Here is a 21,313-nt window from a genome sequence, read left to right on the forward strand (position 1 = left end):
CTCCTGACCACCAGGGGGCGACTCCTCTGGTTGTATAGAAGTCTATACATCATGTGTTAAAGCTGCATTCTCTCTCCTGACCACCATGGGGCGACTCCTCTGGTTGTATAGAAGTCTATACATCATGTGTTAAAGCTGCATTCTCTCTCCTGACCACCAGGGGACGACTCCTCTGGTTGTATAGAAGTCTATATAAATTATATTAACATTTTTCTTTTTTTCACCCCGTTGCTATTTTTCTGTTTGAATGTTTCCGTTCACACAATAGCGGCTGAACTTGTATACAGTCACGTTGTTTTATTCTAAATAAAAACCAAATGTCAGATTTACACACACACACACACACACACTTTGTACACCACACTCTGCTGGCTCGGCCCACATGAGTGAACGTGCAGCTCTCCAACAAATCCCACTTTCATCTGGCGGAGGTCTCCATCGGCGGTTCGGTTCTTCTCCGTGTGTGTGTGTGTGTGTGTGGTGTGTGTGTCTTGGTGTGTGTTTCTGTGGGTGTTTGTTGGCATCCCGGCTGTAATCAGCGACTTCGTGGAATCGGGCGGAACGTTTGTGGGAAGGTCACGGCGTTCATATCGGATCCAGCTGGTTCCTGACGTCTCTCTCCTCGTCTCTGCTGTGACTACACACGACAACTACACACCACAACTACACACGTTCTCCGAGGGTTAAACTATCTCGCCGAATGTTCCGCACATCTGGACTTTGATTCCAACGGATTACAAGAGGAACTCGGGAACGGCAGCGATCCAGAACCAGGACGTTGGCACCAGATGAAGAGCGTCGCTTGTAAATTGTTGGGTTGTTGAAGGCGGCGTGTGTGTGTGTGTGTGTGTGTGTGTGTGTGTGTGTGATTTGTTGTGGTTTGTTAACACAACATTCAGAGTTCGGGGCCCTTCGTCTTCTCGGCTAACCGACACCAGAAGCGAACGCACCCTGAACCCGGTCGCGGTTAAATATGTGTTTTTTTTTTTTTTTTTTTTTTTTTTTTTTTACTTTTTAATTATAATACGTTTTAATATTAATATATAGTATTCTATACTCTGGTGAATTGCAGTTGGAGACTTTGATGTCCACAAAGAACAAAGCGTTCTTGACCACGAAAGTGGATTTAGTTAATTTCTCTGAGCTTGAAATGTTATCGTGCCGCTAAATATTAAATTTTGCAGAAATCTGCTCAAATTTAGTTCTTTATTTTAGGATTCTGGATTTGATTCTGCACCAGTTTAGAGGTGATTTGTGGTTCTGGATGAGGACGATCACATTTATAGCCTCAACAAACTGACAACGTTTAAATAACTTCAACTGATGGCCCAAATATCTAAAGATTGTTAAATTGCCCATTAGATGTAAAACTGTGTTATAGTTACATCATTCAACGTCAACGTATCCTCATACAACTGTTTATCTTACAAAAGTAAGACATTCAAGTCCAGCAACATGTTTTTGGTTTTCCGCTTGTTGCATAAAGTCTTTTCAAAATAAACTTCACAGGAAACGACTTGGCTGTTTAGGAGAAGATCGTAGTTTGCGTTAAACGAGTGCGAAAGTTATACGACTAATAATTCATAGTTTGGGTTGAAGTAACCAGGAAAGTTGTGTTATTTAAATATAGTAATCTGACAAACAGGTCATTGTTTTATTTAAAATAACTACAGAAGTGGTGTTTCTTATCTGACGTCTGGTTTCACTCGGGACCTGAACGGCGGTCTCCTGGGTGAAAGTCTTGTCGTCTTTGTCCACGATGACGTGGCTTTGTTTACGCTTTCCAGCGCTTTACTTTCCGTGCGATCGGAGTACGACAATGGGGAGGCGGGGCGCGAGGCGGGGCGCGAGTCAATCAGGGAACGCGGGTCAAAGGTCGCTGTGAATGTCGTTATTCCTTTAGCATGTTTTGTTTAGTAGCAGCTGATCTGAATCCAGCTGCTACTTCCTGTTGTGCGTTGTTGGGCTTCATCAGATCATGTGGGTATTTCCTGGAGGTCTCTCTCTCTCTCCATCTCTCTCTCTCTCTCCATCTCTCTCTCTCTCCATCTCCTCCTCTCAGTGCTATAAACAGTATAACTATATGAATGTGTAATGTAGTAAATGCTCCACTTATGAGGTGAACAGTCATCTGGTATCAGTTTATTTTAGTCATGGAAACTGCTTGCTGCCAAAAACAAACCCAAACGCCTCTTTGTCAGCTTCCCAACTTCCCCTCAGCCTCTTTACTTTTCTTTTTAATTTCCTCCCTCCTCCTCTTTCCTCCATTCTTTTTTGTTTCCCCCTTATTTACTTTCTTTGCTCATCTCACCTTCCTCGTCGTCTTCATTCCTGCTCCTCCTTTTCCAATCATTACACCACTCGTGTTTCTCCTTCTCCGCTTAACTTCTTGCACTTTCGTTCTCCTCCCCCTCCTTCTCTAATGTGATTTAGTTTTCCCTTGTTTAGAGGATGACTGAGCTGCTCTGCCCCACCCAGCTAATACAGAAAACATGTTCAGACTTGAAACGGGTCACTTTATAGTCTCTTTGCCCCTAAAAAATAAAACAAAACCAGCAGAATGTTTGTGGAATTAATTGAAACCAAACAAACCCAATCAGCGGCGTTCACTAGCTGCACAAGACATCATCAAAGTGTCTTTTTCGTTCTATTTCTGATGAATATTCTACCAACAAGTTGAATGTGTCAGTTGGAGAGATGCGAGGACGCCTCCGTCACGTCAGCGCCGGATAACGGAGATTACGGGTCGTTCAGGGCGACGGCGGCGACTTAATGAAACTCGGGCGGCGTCGCACGCTGAGCCGGACCTTCAGAAGCTCATCCAGTGAAAGCTGCGGCGGATTAGAGGTGAAATAAAGTATTCGGATGTTTGGTTGTTTGTGAGCAGTTTGAGGCGTTTCATAAAAGTTCTGAGAGGCAAAGTCCCGCCTCTTCCTGTGTGGAAGGGCCTCATTTCAGGAAGAGAGAGAGAGGCAAATATCTTTTGGATCCTTTTTTTATTGCGTTTGTCAATTTAAAAAAAGATCATTTTGCATGTGAAGTATTTTTTTTTTTTTTTCAATGGCGGTCCAGCGGAAACTGAAAATATAAATCATCATCTCCCTGGATTCAGTCTCAATGTGACCATAGAAACTTCTTTTTCATTAGTGACCAAGGTTTATTACATCAATCATACTTTTCATAAGGAGTTGGGCCGGACGAGCTACGCTGCATTTGTTCCTGAACTTTTGTTATGTTCATACATAGAAAATGCATCAAAAAAACCAAGGACTTGTCAGTTATATCGATGAATTTGTTCCTCCGGTTGAAACGGAGGCGCGGAGCAGCTGGAATCTCATTTAATGCGACATTTAGCTGAGTTTGAAGGGCGATCGACATGAAAACGAGAATAATAACAACATAAAATGCGTTAAAAGCCCGTCGGGGTCGTGTTCATGTTGAGTTCAAGGTCCTCCGAATGTTCACGGTGTTGAGATGAAAGATTCTTTTGCGAGTGATCGTCGCCTCTCGAGCGATGCGAGTGGGGGGGAAGTAGCATGTGTGAGACTCCACGGGAGGCAGACATGGCATGCTAAAGCTGCATCTCATCAACGTGGTGTGTGTGTGTGTGTGTGTGTGTGTGTGGGGAGGTGAGAGAGCTGCCAAACAGGAGGATGTCAATGCCAACAACACACACACTCGCTTCAGGGTTATTTCTCAAGGACGCAGACGCGCACACACACCGCAGATTGGCCCACTGATTGTGGGTGAATCTGCCTCGTATCAGCATGAGGTTGAACAGACCTCCGACTCGTTACCCAAACAAGCTCCTCCAACAACACCAGGAAACTATGCTTTCTTCCTTTTTCAGCTCCAGAGCAGCCGATCAGAAGCTCTGTTCATACTCTGCAGGTGGCTATGAGCTACTAGCTGTTAGCAACGAGCTACGATCTACAAGCTATGAGCCACTAGCTACGAGCCACTAGCTACGATCTACTAGCTACGATCTACGAGCCACTAGCTATGACCTACTAGCTACGAGCCACTAGCTACGAGCCACTAGCTACGAGCCACAAGCTATGATCTACTAGCTACGACCTACAAGCTACGACCTGCGCGTCGTTTTATTCTCCACGAAGCCAAAGGGCGTAGAAACTAAAAACTATTTGAAACTGATAAAACAGCTTAAACACACCTCCATTCTGAAGAGGGATTGTAATTATCTGTAAACTTATACCTCATATTCATGGGATACTTTATTATCTTTTGTACAAACCCTGTAAAGAAGGAAGTCAGGGATTAAATGTCTTATAAAGAAACAAAGGTTGAATATGCTGTAAATTAGTAGATTTTTCTGCAAAATATTAACACAAATGTAGATTTTTCAGACCCCCGGTTTCTTAAGCATTTAAAGATGGTAGATTTAATTAAAAAGCTTTCGACAGAGCTGTTTCCCCTTGTTTCCAGTCTTTATGCTAAGATAACTGAGAGGGACGCAATCTTCTTGTATAACTCTCGGAAAGAAAGACAAATGTCAAACTATTCCTTTTTTTTTTCACAAACTGAAGCCTTTAAAGCCTCTAAAAGTTCAAGTTTAATGGAAAAATAAAGTTCTCAGAAATACTTCTGTGGGACATTTGAAGGGATTAAACTGGTTACATTTTTCTTTTCTGGACAAAATATTGACTGTTCAGCTTTATGAAAAAAAAAAATATATATCGGTATCCAAAAAAAAAAAAAACCTGTATCTTTCCAATCGTAGTCTGATTTATCCTTCCAGACAGCGACTGTGATCGCTCTCCCAACGGCTCATGCATTCCCATCAAATATTTGATGTGCGCCCAACCGCCGTTAATACCGACGCTTTGCAGCAGCCGGAGTTGTGTCGAGAGAAAGAAATGTGCAGCACGGGGTGAAGGCATGACGAAAGTGAAACGGACGGATGAGAGAGGAAGGGAGAGAGGGAGAGAGAAAGAGAGGGATAGAGAGAGAGAGAGAGAGGGAGAGAGAGGAGCTCATGACGGTTTAAAAGGCTGATTCTTCATCGATTAGACGGCTTCGAGGCCGAGACTCACAGATTGCTGAAATAGCTTTAAATGCCATCGTTTTCATGCCAAAACTTTTCCAAAAATATTCAACCTCCTGACTTAAATGGCGAGAGTTTTTTTTCTCTTCTGGCTGGAACAGATTGTGCATCTTTCTTTCCAACGTTCACCCTTAAAGTGGGGATTCGAAAAAAGTGCAGTACCTACGAAACATTATTAGAAGCCAACAGCAGAGCACCAGACGTGTTTAAAGACGGTTTCTTCTTCTCTTGTGGTGTTTGAAGCTAAAATCTATAACTTCTTCTTGTCGTCTACATTTCTGACTGACGGTGCCAATAAAGTTTGTTCAAACCAGAGCTGATGAGCACACGTTGAAGCCGGGAAATTACTTTCACTGTAAAACTTGCATCATCAAGGCGTGTCATTTTTTCACTTCAGCAAATAAGAAATGACCAAAGATGTTGTCTCAGCTTCAGAATCATGTTTATTCCCAAGTAGGTTCTCAAACCAAGTCGGATTGTTGTCTGCCAACTTGGTTTTTCGTCCGTCGTCATCTTGGTTTTTCGTCCGTCGTCATCTTGGTATTTCGTCCGTCGTCATCTTGGTATTTCGTCCGTCGCCATCTTGGTTTTTGTCCGTCGTCATCTTGGTTTTTGTCCGTCGTCATCTTGGTTTTTCGTCCGTCGCCATCTTGGTTTTTGTCCGTCGTCATCTTGGTTTTTGTCCGTCGTCATCTTGGTTTTTCGTCCGTCGCCATCTTGGTATTTCGTCCGTCGTCATCTTGGTATTTCGTCCGTCGCCATCTTGGTTTTTCGTCCGTCGCCATCTTGGTTTTTGTCCGTCGCCATCTTGGTTTTTGTCCGTCGTCATCTTGGTTTTTCGTCCGTCGTCATCTTGGTTTTTGTCCGTCGTCATCTTGGTTTTTGTCCGTCGCCATCTTGGTATTTCGTCCGTCGCCATCTTGGTATTTCGTCCGTCGCCATCTTGGTATTTCGTCCGTCGTCATCTTGGGTTTTCGTCCGTCGCCTTCTTGGTATTTCGTCCGTCGTCATCTTGGTTTTTGTCCGTCGTCATCTTGGTATTTCGTCCGTCGCCATCTTGGTATTTCGTCCGTCGCCATCTTGGTATTTCGTCCGTCGTCATCTTGGTATTTCGTCCGTCGCCATCTTGGTTTCTGGCCGTCGCTGGCTTGGTTTGGTACAGGGGATGCTTTATTCACCCTAAAGCGTCCCCTGCTTTATGGTCTGTTTGACTCTAAATGACCATAATTTACTAAATGAACATCATGCTGTATTGAAGAAGACTTGAAACTAGAGATTGAGACATAAACTCATGTTTACAATGTTTACTGAGGGAATACATCAAGAGAGAAGTGTCATTTTCTCATAGAATTTCATAGGACCAAACATATTTGCTGTGGCTCAGCTGGCAGAGCGGGTCGTCCGCTGATGACAGGGCTGGCGGTTCGATCCCCAGCTCCAAGTGGCAACACATTGAGTCCCAAATTGCTCCCTATGGTCTGATCAGCGCCTGCATGGTCGCTATAGCTCCCATCAACCGTCAAGCACATTGCATAAAAGCTCCATTTTAAAAATGCAGCCATTTACATGTTTAACACCTTTTTTCTGTTTGCTGCTGCAGATTTCTTCCCTCTGAGATTCAGTGTTGAAGAGGCGTTTGAGTGTCCGTCTGCGTCGTGCGTTTAAGTTATTGTGCGAGCAGTCGGGTGCTATTTGGGCCGTGGTTTAAAGTTTTTATTCGACCCTCGTCCATCCTTTTTTGCAACATGCCCCTTTTTCACCACTATATTTGCAGCCATCTGGTCGATGAGCCCATTGTTTTGTTCCACAAGACCATTGATGTAACTCCTAGTGAAGTCCCTTTATTGAGACAAGTAAATGGACTTCATTTGCCTTGATGATACTGTAAATGTGCACTCAAACACAAGCGGTGTATACATTGGATCAGAGGTTCAGAACGCTGTACATTATTACCATTATTATGTTGTGTGCAGTCGGAGGCCAGTAGCTGTGTTTGATCAGTCCAGTTGTAGACAGTTTCTGAAGCTGCAGAAAGAGGTGTGTGTGTGTGTGTGTCCAGTGACTTGCAGGTGTAAAGGCTTTGCTCTGTCACTTCTATTTAACATGCCGTCCTCATTCCTCAGCGCTCCCTTCGCCTCTCGTCTCACTTTTCTTTTTTGCCCTCCCATCGCTTCTTTTTTTAGCGATGCTCATCTCTCGCTTGGTTGCCGTTGCTGAGGTGTGGAGTCTCTGGCCTGTCTGACACACACACACACACACACACACACACACACACACACACACACACACACACACACACACACACACAGGACAGAGCGCCTCGCCACACTGGTCAGGAAATTGGACCCTCAACAGTCTGTATATATTGGAGATGAAATTCCTTTGAAGAGTCTAGACGCCACACACACACACACACACACACACACACACACACACACACACACACACACACACACACATGAAGACAGCAGTCTGTTGCCGCTTGCCGGTTTAACTATAGAGTCTTATCTGCAGAGCCACTATCAGTAGTTTAAAGATAGAGCTCTCTCTCTCTCTCTCTCTCTCTCTCTCCTGCCTTTTGTCTTTCTGACAGTCGGTGTCTCTCGTCCATGTGTGCCGCTGACAGATAACGCGAGGGGGAGAGAGAGGGGGAGAGAGAGGGGGAGAGAGAAGGAGAGAGAGTCCAACATCGATATTCGTGTGGCTTGTTCTGTTCCAACTCCTCGTACCTCAGCTTTAAGATAACGTTAGTGAAGAAAAGGTTTAACACAACTTGGGCCTTATGGTAGTAGTTTAGTCCACCATTTCTTTCAGTTAAAGCTACTACGAGGAACGTTCATGTTGTGTTGGCTCTGGCGCCCCCTGTGGACTAAAGAGGTAGTGTCTCTGAGCACCAGGGTCTCTTTAGAAAACCTCTTCTACTGCAGCAGGTCTGCCAGTCTGATCCTCTCAGTTCTGGTTCTGGTTCCCTCCAGCGGGTCCAGCAACACGTCCTGGGTCTCCAAATATACTGAAATAGTTATTTATTATTAAAATAAAACTATTTTATTAGCGTTAAAATGGTTTTAACAGTCATCTTTGTTATTTATAAAACAACAATAGGACTGACTTTTTGCCTCTTGTGTGGATAACCATTTAAAACACTGGATCAATAATTTCCCATAATGCATCTCAACACAAAGCTGGTGTTAATTGATCCTTTTATTGTTGACAAAAAGATACAGCCGTACTGAATGCTTCCTGCTGAGTTTAATTGAGGATGAGGACCTGTTTTCCTGCTCAGGACCGACCACACGGCATAATGCTGCCGAAACCACTGCAAGCACTCATTTGGTGATTTGCAGGTAACAAAAACAAAAACACAACAACCTGTCTAGACTTCTTAAATATGGGTCTAACGCACAGAATGCTGTTGATACTACGGCTGCATGAAACCTAAACATCCAGACCTGCACATTACTGACTCGCTGCTCACGGAGGCTGTTTTTATGACGCCGTAGAAACACATTTAATCCTCATTAAATTAAAAAGTTTACCACTTCAAACGCTGTTCATCGGCCTCCTAAAAACCTGTATCGTTGTGATTTTTCCAGCTCGGCGTGTCGTGCGGTTCCCAAAAACTCCCCCCAAGTGCGTCTCTCTGTACTTACATCACAAAGTCACAGTGCGAGTGTCTCCGCCTGACAGGCTGCCAGCCAGCGCTGACGAGGAGGCCTCCCGAGGTACAGAGCTGACATCTCCTTTGTGCCTCTCACTCTGAAAGCGTTCGCCATAGATGTCATGCGATTTGTGTGTCAGATATATATATATATATTAAATTTATTTTGCTCATTTCCGTCCTTCACGCAGCCAAGTTCTGAAAAACCAGCAACCCTGACGCTCTAATGAACGACGCCTTCGAACCCATCATTAGTGATGTTCGGCAATTTTCTTTTCATTAGTTCTGTTGTTAAAGTGCTCTTAAAATTGTGTGCCAGGTGAAATTAAAAACCACTTTGGGTTCAACGCCTTTTAGAACTGTAATTCTCGGCTGTTTGCAGCCCCGAAGCTGGATTTCCCCATTAACCTTCAGGCGGAGTCGATTTGGCAAATTCCCATTAACCTCCAGAAAGAGCCGTTTGGCGAGTTTCCCCATCAACCTCCGGCATTTATCAGACAACAACGACGTGTTTTTTGTTTCTGGCTCATTTGGAGACGTTTCTCTTGCAGGATAATTGCTCGAAATCAAGGTCAACTGAGCCCAAGAGTCAGTTTTAAGGATTTTTAAGGAACTCGTAGTCGCAGTGATAGAAATGTCACTCATCGGTTTCCTGTTGGAGGTGATCAGGTGGGTTTTGACGGACATGCATGCATGCAAGTAAAGACAAAGGTCAAAGGTTCACGCTGTTTACCCTCCGTTTAGACTGCAGTGAGCAACAAGTGGCAAATGTATGGCGGCCAATCATTGTCAATCTTTTGCGACCTCTCGTCCAGTGCACTTTCTCTCCTGCGCCTCACTGTTAATGGTGTGTATGTCCACACACACACACACACACTTCTATGCAAGAAGAGCACACACACATGTGAGCAAAAGGAGTTTTAGACGAGGATCAGCGAGCATGCGAATGGAAACGTAGAGTCATCTTCAGACACGCGGAGAGAGGCAAGACAGAAAATGGAGGCCGACAGATTGAAAGATTGTAAAACAGCTGGATTAAAAAAAGGAGGGGAGGAGGGGATACGATCCCCTGTTCAGGGAGTCGGATCTAAACGCATGAGTTCCCGTCGTCGGCTGAAGGTCGTGAATGTGAGTGAAGGCGGGATGATGATGATGATGATGATGATGATGATGGTGGTGGGTTCAGGTGCAGCCGGCAGCTCGGTACTTTCTTCATTCCGGTGGCGTCTCCGTCGGTGTGATTTCCCTTCACGCCCGTTCAGCGGCGGACACGGTGAGCCGGAAGAAAGATGAATACTTCCCCTGCAGAAAAGCAGCAGTTTTGACTTAGTCCTTTCACAAGCGGCAGCTGAATATCATTGGACGCCTTTTACTGCTTTTTGTACATTTAGTGTTTAGAGGTTGTAATGAGCAGCAGGAAGTATTTAACTAGCCTTTAACCAATACAACCATGTTCAAAATACTCTACAAGGGAAAGTCCTGCCTTTTAAAGTTCTTAGAGTACATACATATTATCAGAAAAATGGCTAATTTGAAAGTACATCCTTTGTGTTTCCTGTGATGTCTGATTCTATGTGACATTATTAGTTTATCAACATATAACAAACATTTCTCACGGTCACTTTAAATGAGGAAAATGTCTCATAAATAGTTAGTTTATTTATACATACAAGCAGCATTTATACATACAATTAAAGCAATATTAAATATAAAAATACACTCTATATATATATATATATATACAAAAAATGGAATAATATTAAATAACAAAACTTGGAACTGATAACTCAAAGTCAAAGGAAGGTATAAACTCTTAATTTTAACAATACATTGTATTTTATTATGTAAATTCTTAAGTAGCTAAAAGCTGAGTAAAAATTAAATTAAAATGTGATGAAGTATATAATAAAGCTCCTTTTTTAAAGTACCTCAAAATTGTACCACTGGCAGCGAGGGAGCGGCAGCTGCTACCCAGTTTGAACCGAACTGGAGTTATAATGGTATTTTGAAGTGTAAATATGAATGTTGATGTTCGACAAAGCACCATTTAAACTGGCTCATCCAGTTCCTGTTGAGTACGCGCTGCAAGTCCTGCCAAGAACTCTGAAGTTACGAGACATCATCACTTTAGAAGTTTAAAGCACCTCCGAAAACAGACGCCAAAGCTTTAAAAGAAAAATAGTTTCCCCCATCAGGCAAATTCTTAGCCGACTCCACAGCTTGTGATCTCTAGAACCCAGGAGAACGGGGCTAAGTGGGTTTGAAGCGTCTCTGACGTTGATTGATACCAGCGGGGAGCTCAGAATGCAGACCACCGACGCATCCGGCTGCAAAACAAGATGTCAGCTGTTTGTGGACGAGGAAAAAAAGAAAGAGACGTGGTCCGACTGCTAAGGAGAGTGAAGCCAGCGAGGCGGGAGGACTCGTAGTAAGAGGAAGAAGTCGACGCTCTTAAGACTTGATTTTACACACTTGAGCTTTTGTAAAAGAGTAAATCTGTGTTCTCGTGTGTCGAATCCAGACCTTTCTTTGATGCTTAAGTCAAAAAAAAGAAAGAGCTGGAGGCCTGAGATTAAGACTTGGACACCTCCAGTCCCAGATGATTCATGAATTAGCCCCACAACCCTCTGAGCGCTCGGCAGTAAACGGCAGCGGGATGCATGAATAGTTAGCATAATTGTTATCGCGGCTCTTTTGGCTCCGGCGCATCTGTCTCTGTGCAACCTTCTTCTTCTTCTTCTTCTTCTCTTTTTTTCTGGTCTAATTGTTTAGAAACTGCCAAGTTAAGAGGTCTCAAAAGAGCAGCGCTTCGATCCGGAAGCTCCAGCAGGTGACTAAATTACAGCGGTGCACACTCTTTTCTCAGCAAAGTCAGATGCTTCTGGGTAATCTTTTCCTACAAAAGCAGTCATTCATGGAAGCTTAAAATGTCAAATAAATTACCGGCAGAGGGACGATGGACTTCTTCTGTGGTTCTGTTCTGCGGCTCACATCCCTACACCGGCTTTCTCTGGAGTAAATCTACATTTTAAGGACACTAAGGTGTGTGGGTTCAAGCATGCATGTGGTAGAGGGGAAAAAGACATAAATTAAATGCACTGTTTCATGGGCAGGATTTAACTTTCTGCAGGAAAAAAGAAAACTGAACACAATGACAGGAATGATAAATCATGACTGGAAAAATTCACCAACTATTGAGAACCGATACTTTGTGGGTCTTTTGGGGGCAATATTACTTCTTGGATGGCGGGTGAATCCAATGAACCATTGTCGGGGGTTCAAATCCCACTTCACGTTCTCCAGATACATATTCTTAACTTCATTTGAAATATTAGTGATTTTCTTCAAACTTAAATAATCCTGTTGTACGCCTGCCTGTCAGCCGAAGAGCAAGATATTTTTCTCAGGAGGCGGTGGAGACCAAAGCTGGAGAGAATATTGGACAGGACTCTAAATTATTGCTAATGTCTATTGATTTAATCCACCATTTATTTTGCAGAGGAAACCACTAATTGTTGAGTCTATGATTCAAAATCGGAAAGAATGAAAATTGGCAATCATCCTCAAACGGTCCAAAACTAGAGATTCACCAAATTGAAATTTTCTTTGCCGATTCTGATTTTTAACTTTTCAAAAGCCCGACTTGCTGATTTGATTTCTATTCGATGACTTTAATTGACAGCATACACAACACTTTATTTCCTTGAAGATAGAATTGCATTTTCATAATACAAAATGTACTATTAAATAACTTTCTCCAAAACTGCAACATTGTTGCTTCAAATCGTATCGACTTCTCAAGTAGTTGCTGCAACATTGAGCCTATATCACCATTATAAGGCAATGATAGCTCAAAGTTGCGTTAAAAGCTTGTTCAGCTGCCTCCAAGTGGGCCAAAACACTTTTTTTCTTCTTCTTAACTCATCTTCTCAGAGTCGGTCATGAGAAGCATCGCTAATTTGAATAAAACAATACAATTTAATAAATTGTCATTCTTCTTCCACCGATTGGAAGAAATCTTTTGGTTTATCTGACGGTAAATACGTGCATCTCTCAAAGTGTATTAAAGTGCCGATAGGCCGGACTAGCAGCGGTACTTCTGCTGCACTGCAATGCTTTGACTTACAACCTGGATATATTCTCCCCATGTCTCCTGCGGTACACGAGGCCTCTACCCCCTCAAACCAAGCTGGATCTGCAACGTCCGGCTCTTCTGTGACTAAAGGGGCCAAATAATTTATGACTTTTGGGAGCTTCTGGAAGGTCCAGTGGGGTTTGATCAGAGAACGGCTTGAAATGAGAGCATCGAAAGCCAAAGATCTTATCGCAGAGGCCGACCGGTATCGATCAACCGCCCAGCAGATATATTGTGGTCATCTTTCTGCTACATGGGCCGGTAGAAATCTTTGTTATTGCCCCCCTTATAATATAGATGACGGGCATTAATGAAATATGACGTGTCCCTGCCGTAAAATTTGAAAAGCAGAGCTCCAGAATTCGAGTTCCCTCAGTATTACTCACTATTTTTATAATTGAGTGAACAATTTAGTTGCTTTTTCTTTGCCAAAAAAAAGTGCTGGTTCCTGATTCTTAAACGTGAGGCTTTGATAGTCGTAGTTGATGAGAGTAAAGTGAATATCTTTCTTTTGAAATGTGTTTTTCATATTTAGAGACGTCCCCTTTGGCTGTGGGAAAGCGTTACCGCTGCCAAGTTATGTTCACAGTTTGGCTTCATTAACAGGATCGTGGCCGCCATAAATCCCCAATTACATTAATGGCTCTATTTGGCCGCAAGGAACCTTTTTATAGTTCAGGGCTCCAAGAACAGACGTCTGAGACGAAGGACCTTAAGCGTCCATGTTTAATACTTAAAATTATATACTTAAACCAAAAAGTACCTTCATTCAAAAGTACTTCATTCAAAAGTACCTTGACTCAAAAGTACCTTGACTCAAAAGTACCTTGACTCAAAAGTACCTTGACTCAAAAGTACCTTGACTCAAAAGTACCTTGACTCAAAAGCACCTGCATCAAAAGTACCTTCATTCAAAAGCACCTTGACTCAAAAGTACCTTGACTCAAAAGTACCTTGACTCAAAAGTACCTTGACTCAAAAGTACCTTGACTCAAAAGTACCTTGACTCAAAAGTACCTTGACTCAAAAGTACCTTGACTCAAAAGCACCTGCATCAAAAGCACCTTCATTCAAAAGCACCTGCATCAAAAGTGCCTTGACTCAAAAGTGCCTTCATTCAAAAGTGCCTCCATTCAAAAGTGCCTTCATTCAAGAGCACCTGCATCAAAGGCTGTGAGCTTATCTCGAGTCCCACTTGGAGACGCCGAGCAGACGTAGCGCCTCACTAAGAAGAGTATTGATCTCCTCCCATCCACTCCCCAAACGTTGGCTTTAATATTCGGGACTCGTTTGTTCTGAAATATCAGCCGCTCACATTCCAGCTAATGAAGTTTAGTCGCGTCAAACTGGGATTTATCAGGCGCGATGTTAACTTCAGTCGCAGGGAGAAGAAGTAATAGATCTCAGGGTGGCAGTCGAGAAGATTGATTTAAGAACAGGTAGTGCAGAAAAGAGGGATTCATAGATATTAATATTTATTCCAACCTCTCCGGTGCCAGATTGCGTAATCAGCTCCAAATGGACTCCCCGCTCATTAACGTCTTTCTCTCGGCGCTCCTGATAGATTCAGAAATTGATTATTTCGATATTAAAAAATCTTTGGCGTTGGAGAGATATGGTTTAAGCAAAATAAAGCTCAGGGGGAAGATCGCCGAACCCGAGAGACGGATTGAATAGCTGAGGTGTTCGGCTCGCAAGTCGCCGGCAGTCTAATGAGTTTGTGGACGGCTGGAGGGAAGGCGAGGCTCGGAGAGACGGAGAGGGTTTAATAAGACCACCAATGGAGAGATGAAGAGCTGGAGGATGGGACTTTGTTTCACCCCCTAGACCTCATTATGGAAATAGGCTACGCTTCTGATTGCTTCGCTGCATATGTATTCAGTCCTACTATACATGCAGGTGTGTGTATATATGTGTGTGTCTGTGTGTGCAGCTGATGACTTGTGCAGAACCAAACCTGTTACTGCGGATCAGTTCTGGTTGGTTCTCCGATGTGTACTTAGAACCAAGATTTTATAGTTTCATGAAAACAAATGAGTCGCCCGCCCACATTGGAGCCAAAAAGAAGATTACAAAAAAAACACAATTCTTTTCAAGTTAATGAGTCTCTTTTGGTCTTTTGAAGTGGTTTTCTCCTGCATGCAAGGGTAAGGGGCATCCTTACTGTACTAACTAGAAAGGTGCACTCAGTTGAGTGTATATAAATATCTGCAAGGCCTTAATGGGCTGTGAGGTGTCGTAAAACTCAAAAACAAGTGGATGAATGCAGGCAATCGACTGGAAATCCCTGTCTGAGGCCGGTTCATACAATCCTGCCCAACACACTCAAGATGTCTGCTTGCGGGTGAGTTGCAGCCACAGTCTGTAAAGTGAGCGTAGTAGTTTGTGACGTCGACGATTGGTTTGTGGACGAATGTTTGGAGGGCCTTGAGTTCGGCGATTGCGGCTGTCGCCATCTTGGATTGCGGCCGTCGCCATCTTGGATTGCGGCCGTCGCCATCTTGGATTGCGGCCGTCGCCATCTTGGATTGCGGCCGTCGCCATCTTGGATTGCGGCCGTCGCCATCTGGGATTGCGGCCGTCGCCATCTGGGATTGCGGCCGTCGCCATCTGGGATTGCGGCCGTGGCCATGTTGGATTGCGGCCGTTGGCCATCTTGAATTGCGGCCGTTGGCCATCTTGGATTGCGGCCGTTGGCCATCTTGGATTGCGGCCGTTGGCCATGTTGAGTTTTGATTTTACAGCAGATGAACAGAAGTGACCGTATTTGGAACACCAAGGACGACTCTGGACCTGTCGACCTGTCAATCACAGTAAACCCCGCCCTAATGCGTACTCCGCTTTATGGTCTATTTAACAGTCCCAAAACCCAAATGTGTTTTTAATTTAAAACTATGTAGAACCAAAAAAAGAAGCATGGGCTAACATTTGAGAAGCTGTAAACTAAAAATATTAAAAAAATGTTGCTTGAAAAATGATTCAAGTGATTTCCACTTTTCCTGTTGCTCTACTAATCGATTACTCGGCTTCCTTCAACTGTAATTAAACTTCTTGGTTGTATTGCAGCTTCTTTACATGTAAAGTGTGTCTAAATATTGTAGAACATGAGCAGTAAAATGTTCTTTACCAGCTGTTCAACAAAACAAACGCACTTGTTTTAGATTTTAACATCTTTCAGGCGCCGACACTTTCTACTTCCTTTCCTCCAGACGATACCGCCAGTTAACCTTTTGGCCCTCGTCCTCAACAGTCGGACAGTTTGTTGTCGGGGCTTAAAGGTCGCGACCCTCAGACGTCCCCCCAGTGATCTCCTCCCGCTCCACTGCGGTAGCTTTGTCTCCCGGATAAAGCTCGTACAAGTGTCCCCTTGTAGAACATGAGTCATAAACCCAGAGGTCAGGCGGTGTTGATGGTTTTCTGCGGTTTCCTTTTGTCCAACAGAACATCATGAATGTTGTGTTGGTGCGTTTGCAGCAGACGCTTTGACAGTGAGCTCATTACTGTACTTAGTGATGTCTCTGTGTTTTTTTTTTTGGTTGTTTTTTTACTGACATTTAAGAGCCAAGAGAATATAAAATAACAAGCTTTAGAAAAAATGATTACCTAACAAGAAAAAGCAAACTTCTCAAATGTTTCCTGGATGAAATCCCGTCTGAAATTGGAAGAATGTTTATAGATTAGTTGTAGTTATGAAAGACACCTTTTTATATCTGACATATGTGTTTATTCCTCTACATTGTTCTCAAAAAACTATTAAACACGTCAATGATACTCACTGTAGATTATTTTTGACTCAATCCTACATTCACCGTCCTGCTGCCACAAATACTATAGAGCACCAAAAATGAGTATTTATCTGCTGCTGAAAAAGGTCCATAACACATGCACTATTTACACTTCATGAACTTTTTAAAGTGTCAGTTTTCAGTTGGAACCAATGGGCTTTGTTTATGTTATTTGTTTGGCAATAAGAAAAATAAATAGCTGATATTTATTCACCGCATCGGAAAGTTAAGTCAATCTAAAGAACGGAAAGTCGAACCGCAATGTCATTTTATAATGAAAACATGATTCTGCTGACGGATTATGAATCACAACAATAATAATAATGCAGAACTCAGAGTTAAGCTGTTGTGTCAACATCCACATGTTTCCTGAATCTCGTGCATGTAAAGTGTATTCGTGGTGCGAGCAGCAGACTTCCCGCTCATTTCCCAGCCTTGTTTCTTCTTGTTTTGTTTTTGTGTGGCGTCCGTTCCTTTTAAAGCCAGTCCGTGCACGGTGCACGTGAAAAGGGAAAGCCCCATGGTCTCTGAGGAATACTGCGTGGCTCTGGAATGATGCAGCAGCAGTTAATTAAGAACAGACTCTTCACCGCTGCAAAGGACCACGACCTTCTTTCCTTCCTCCGCGTCTTTCTTTTTCGTGACACGGGGAGTTTGTCTTGGCTGCAGGGGTGAAGCTGTTTGAAATTAGAAGAATTTTAAAGGACCATTCCCTTTTTTTAAGTACAAGTTAATTGCAGAGATCTGGCAACATGGAAAGTTCACTAAAAGAAACACGATCAGAAGAACGAAAAAGGTTAATCAGATTTATTTGGAGGAGAAAAGTTTCAACTGTGATCTTTTTCCAGTTTTACCTTCAAATAAAGTGTTTTAAAGTCTTACATCCTGTCAGATTTCAGCTTGACTTTGAGTACAATGTATTATATAACTAGTAAGACAAAGTGCCAAAACTACAATGACGAAACCCAAGTTAGAATTAAACCGAAATTATCTATTAATAATCTTATTTAAAGGTACATGACGTTGCTTTTTCATCATTAGTGACAGATTTCAGTACAATATTTGTCCACTATTATTGTGGTGCAATATTGTACTTTTAAAATGTTTACCAATCTACATTGGGCCTCTCACGATAACGACTTTTATTGTGTGATATATTGTCCCTGAAATAATTGCGAGAAACGATATTATTGTCAATTTAGAAAACCATGTATGCCACTGATATGATGATAATATAAGTACACTCTTTTTAAAAAGATCGATGAACTTTCAGTGCTTTAAAGTATTCAGATGTTGGACTTGGAATGTGAAAAATAATCATCATTAAAATAGAACCACACAACCAAAAACAATAAATAAAATGGCAAAAATGTGCAATGTCTGCGCAAGTCAGGAAAACCAAATGTCCGCTAATGTGTTGCATCCACGAACTGTGACGTGCACGAACTTCCGGCAAATAGCGTTCAAAAGCTAGCGTATACTAACTGTAACGTTAGTGGAAATGTTTAATTATCACTACCGTAAAAGTCGGGTTATAAGCCGCTACTCCCTTTGGTGGTCATCAGGGAGCTAGCAGCAGCGCTAGCTGGCTACAGCGGGGAGCTAGCAGCAGCGCTAGCTGGCTACAGCGGGGAGCTAGCAGCAGCGCTAGCTGGCTACAGCGGGGAGCTAGCAGCAGCGCTAGCTGGCTAGCTACAGAGGGGGAGGTAGCGGGGACAACCACCGAAGGTAGTAGCGGTTTATAACCCAACTTTTACAGTACTAACTTTTCTATTAGTCGTTTGGCTTTGCATATTTTATGTACGTAACCTTTTATTAGTTTGTTTTGCTATATTCAAATTGTTTTGGGTATTTTATATTGTAACTATATAGTTGCAGGTGGCATTTGCAGTCCTGGTCCAGGTCTACCTGCTGTATTTACTTCCTCCTCTGAGGATTTGTGCCTTAAGGTGTACAAGAACCACATATACTGTATATTTCTTTCTTTTTCCATCTTGTAGCTCCTCACCTCTGCTGACTCATTCAAGCCTTCTTGCTCAGACTTTATCGGCTTTTCTGTCCGAGGGATTACAGGATTTGCTTCTCGGTAGACTTGATGATACATAGCACCACAAACGGCAGAATCGGATGCTTTAAAAAGAAATGTTCACACCGTCTGATGAGGGGCGTTGGTCTGTTTCACTGACACGCTTCTTATTACTACTTCAACATTTCTGCTTTCATGTGTTCAAAGAGAGTCGTCTTTGTACGTAGACATCCTCGTTTCTCCCCCTCGGGATGCGACTCGGGTTAATTTTTATGTCGGCAACGTGAAGAAAAAAATAAAAGTCTTTGCTTTCAACATCGGCATGCAACGGTTTGCCAGTGGCGAACACAGGGGAGGAATGTTCAGTGGCATGTTGATTTGCTTTCTTTATCATCAAAGAAAAGAAGCTCTTCCAGGAGTTTGCCATTGATCTGGAGCGGGTTACTCGTGTTCTGCTCTGTGGAAACTAATCAAACTGGGCTTCCTATTGATTTGGAAGTCTTTTGGTCTCTTTTCTTTAAAGGGTGCACCAAGACTTTTAAAGAATATATTCATCATGCATCCAGAGAGGGGAAGAGGTCCTGTCCTCTGTTGGCTGCAGTGCTCCACGATAACGATGTCATACTTTTATAATGAGTCTTAGAAGGTTAATAATAGAGAGAAAAGTTTGTTTATTGTTCGGTTTCATGGCCTGCAGATTCACAAATGATCTAATATTATGTTAAACATGGAGATGCTGCATCACTGAGCGAAAACAAACTTCCAGAAGTTTGGCTATTTATTATTAAGGTTTTTATGTTTTTTTATTTTTAGCTTTAGAGATGGCCGTGTCAACAAGTCCGGCGTGAACTATCTCCACAACTAATAAACTGACTGCCATTAAATTTGGAATTTTGGTTGGGACATTTATGTCCCTGTTGGGATGAATCCTAAAAACGTTGATGGTCCTCTGACTCTTCATTTATCCGGCAGCACAAAGGACATCGCCTTGAGCCGGACCGAAGAACGAGAGACGTTTTTAAACTGAAATCCCAAAACGTTCTTTAGTCGCGTGATCGTAGCGTTATTAATTTAGTCCTAAAAGTATTTGGGAACACTTTTGCAACTCTTTATTTGGAGCAACAAGACATTTATTATGTTTCATTTTGTTTAAAAATTGCACACAATTGCCACATTTAGCTTCTTTCATTCACAGTTTCTTACAATTCAGTGGCAGAGCGGCGCGGTGTCGTAATCCTGGGACGATGTGAATGTCACAGTTTCACATAAAGCAATATGAGATATGGTTTATAAAAGGTCAGGTGACTCCGGTGAAGACTAAACACTCGGCTACACGGTGACCAAAGTGCAGGAAACGGTCTCCGTGTCCCTGATTTGTCTCGTTGTCGGAACACAAAGCGCATTAATGTCAGAAAGATTAAATGTTCCAATATCTGAAAGGGTGTCAGAGTAAATAAATAAAATATGTCTTGTCATATTGAAATGATTGGATCAGATTTAAAGGCTGGATTTTATTTATTTATTCAGATTTGGTATACAGGGTTGAAAAGATGAAACTCGGATGACTTTTTTTCGACTTTCTTAAAGATCACTGCTGGGTGAAGCTCCACTGAATAGTCAATTTCTCCTCATGGCCACAGAGGACTGTTGATCACTGTTGTGGTATTTAGAGCAGGGTTTTTTGTAAGATAAATCCAGATTTTAAAGCCAGGAGTTCCTTATCAAGACTTGCGTCTCGATAAAGGGGATTTTTCTTCGAATTTAAAACCTTTTTCTGACAGACTGGGTTGTTTTGTATCAACTGCGTCTTCTTTTATTTGTCAAATGAGTCAAAAACAACATCGCCAAGACTTAAAAATGTTCCTTTTAATGCCAGACACTAATATAACAAGGTGACTGTTTTCTGGGTTTGTCATTGAGTTTCGTGTTTCGTAATAAACAATAATCTGCCCATGCATTTTAGTTTCTCCTGACGAGACAAATTGTGTGACTCACTGCAGACTCGGCAGAAAGCCTCTGTTTATACGTCTCTCATTTCCTGTACGAATGCCTGAGAAAAAGTTCTGTCACTGACATTTACAGTCGCATACAATGATGTTTTATGTGTATATGCATGGGCGCTGGCTTTATTTTGGCAGTGTTAACAACTACAGTATATGTGTGGTTGGCATTTTAGTTTTTATTAAGGTTAGAGACGTCTTCATTGATCCCCAGTGTGGACATGCGGGTGATGCAGTACAAATAAATGTAGTATATAGAGAACACACACAGGAATAGAAGTAGTAACTATACAACAGCAATTTAACTCAAAATACCAGACGAGCATTCCCGAAAGAAGAAAATAAGTACAACTAAAGCATTTGGTGGTTCTACTGTGGTACAAATACAACATATTATTTTCCCTTTAAAATGGTTTGGGGCAGATTTCCCCACAGAGAACCACAGGAGTGTTAATAACCCCTCTAAGCATAAACCTGTTAGACGTTTTCAGCGTCATAGAAAATCAATAGCACCTTGTGGAAAGTTCTGGACTCGGTAATTACATTTGCTTCCTGCCCATACACTCTTCATGAGAACATGAGAACTCGTGACTGATACGCCAGTAAAGGTCGAGAGGGCGCATTATGTTCTCTTAACACGGCAC

Source organism: Taurulus bubalis (genome assembly GCF_910589615.1).
Source record: "Taurulus bubalis genome assembly, chromosome: 20".
Classification (NCBI taxonomy): domain Eukaryota; kingdom Metazoa; phylum Chordata; class Actinopteri; order Perciformes; family Cottidae; genus Taurulus; species Taurulus bubalis.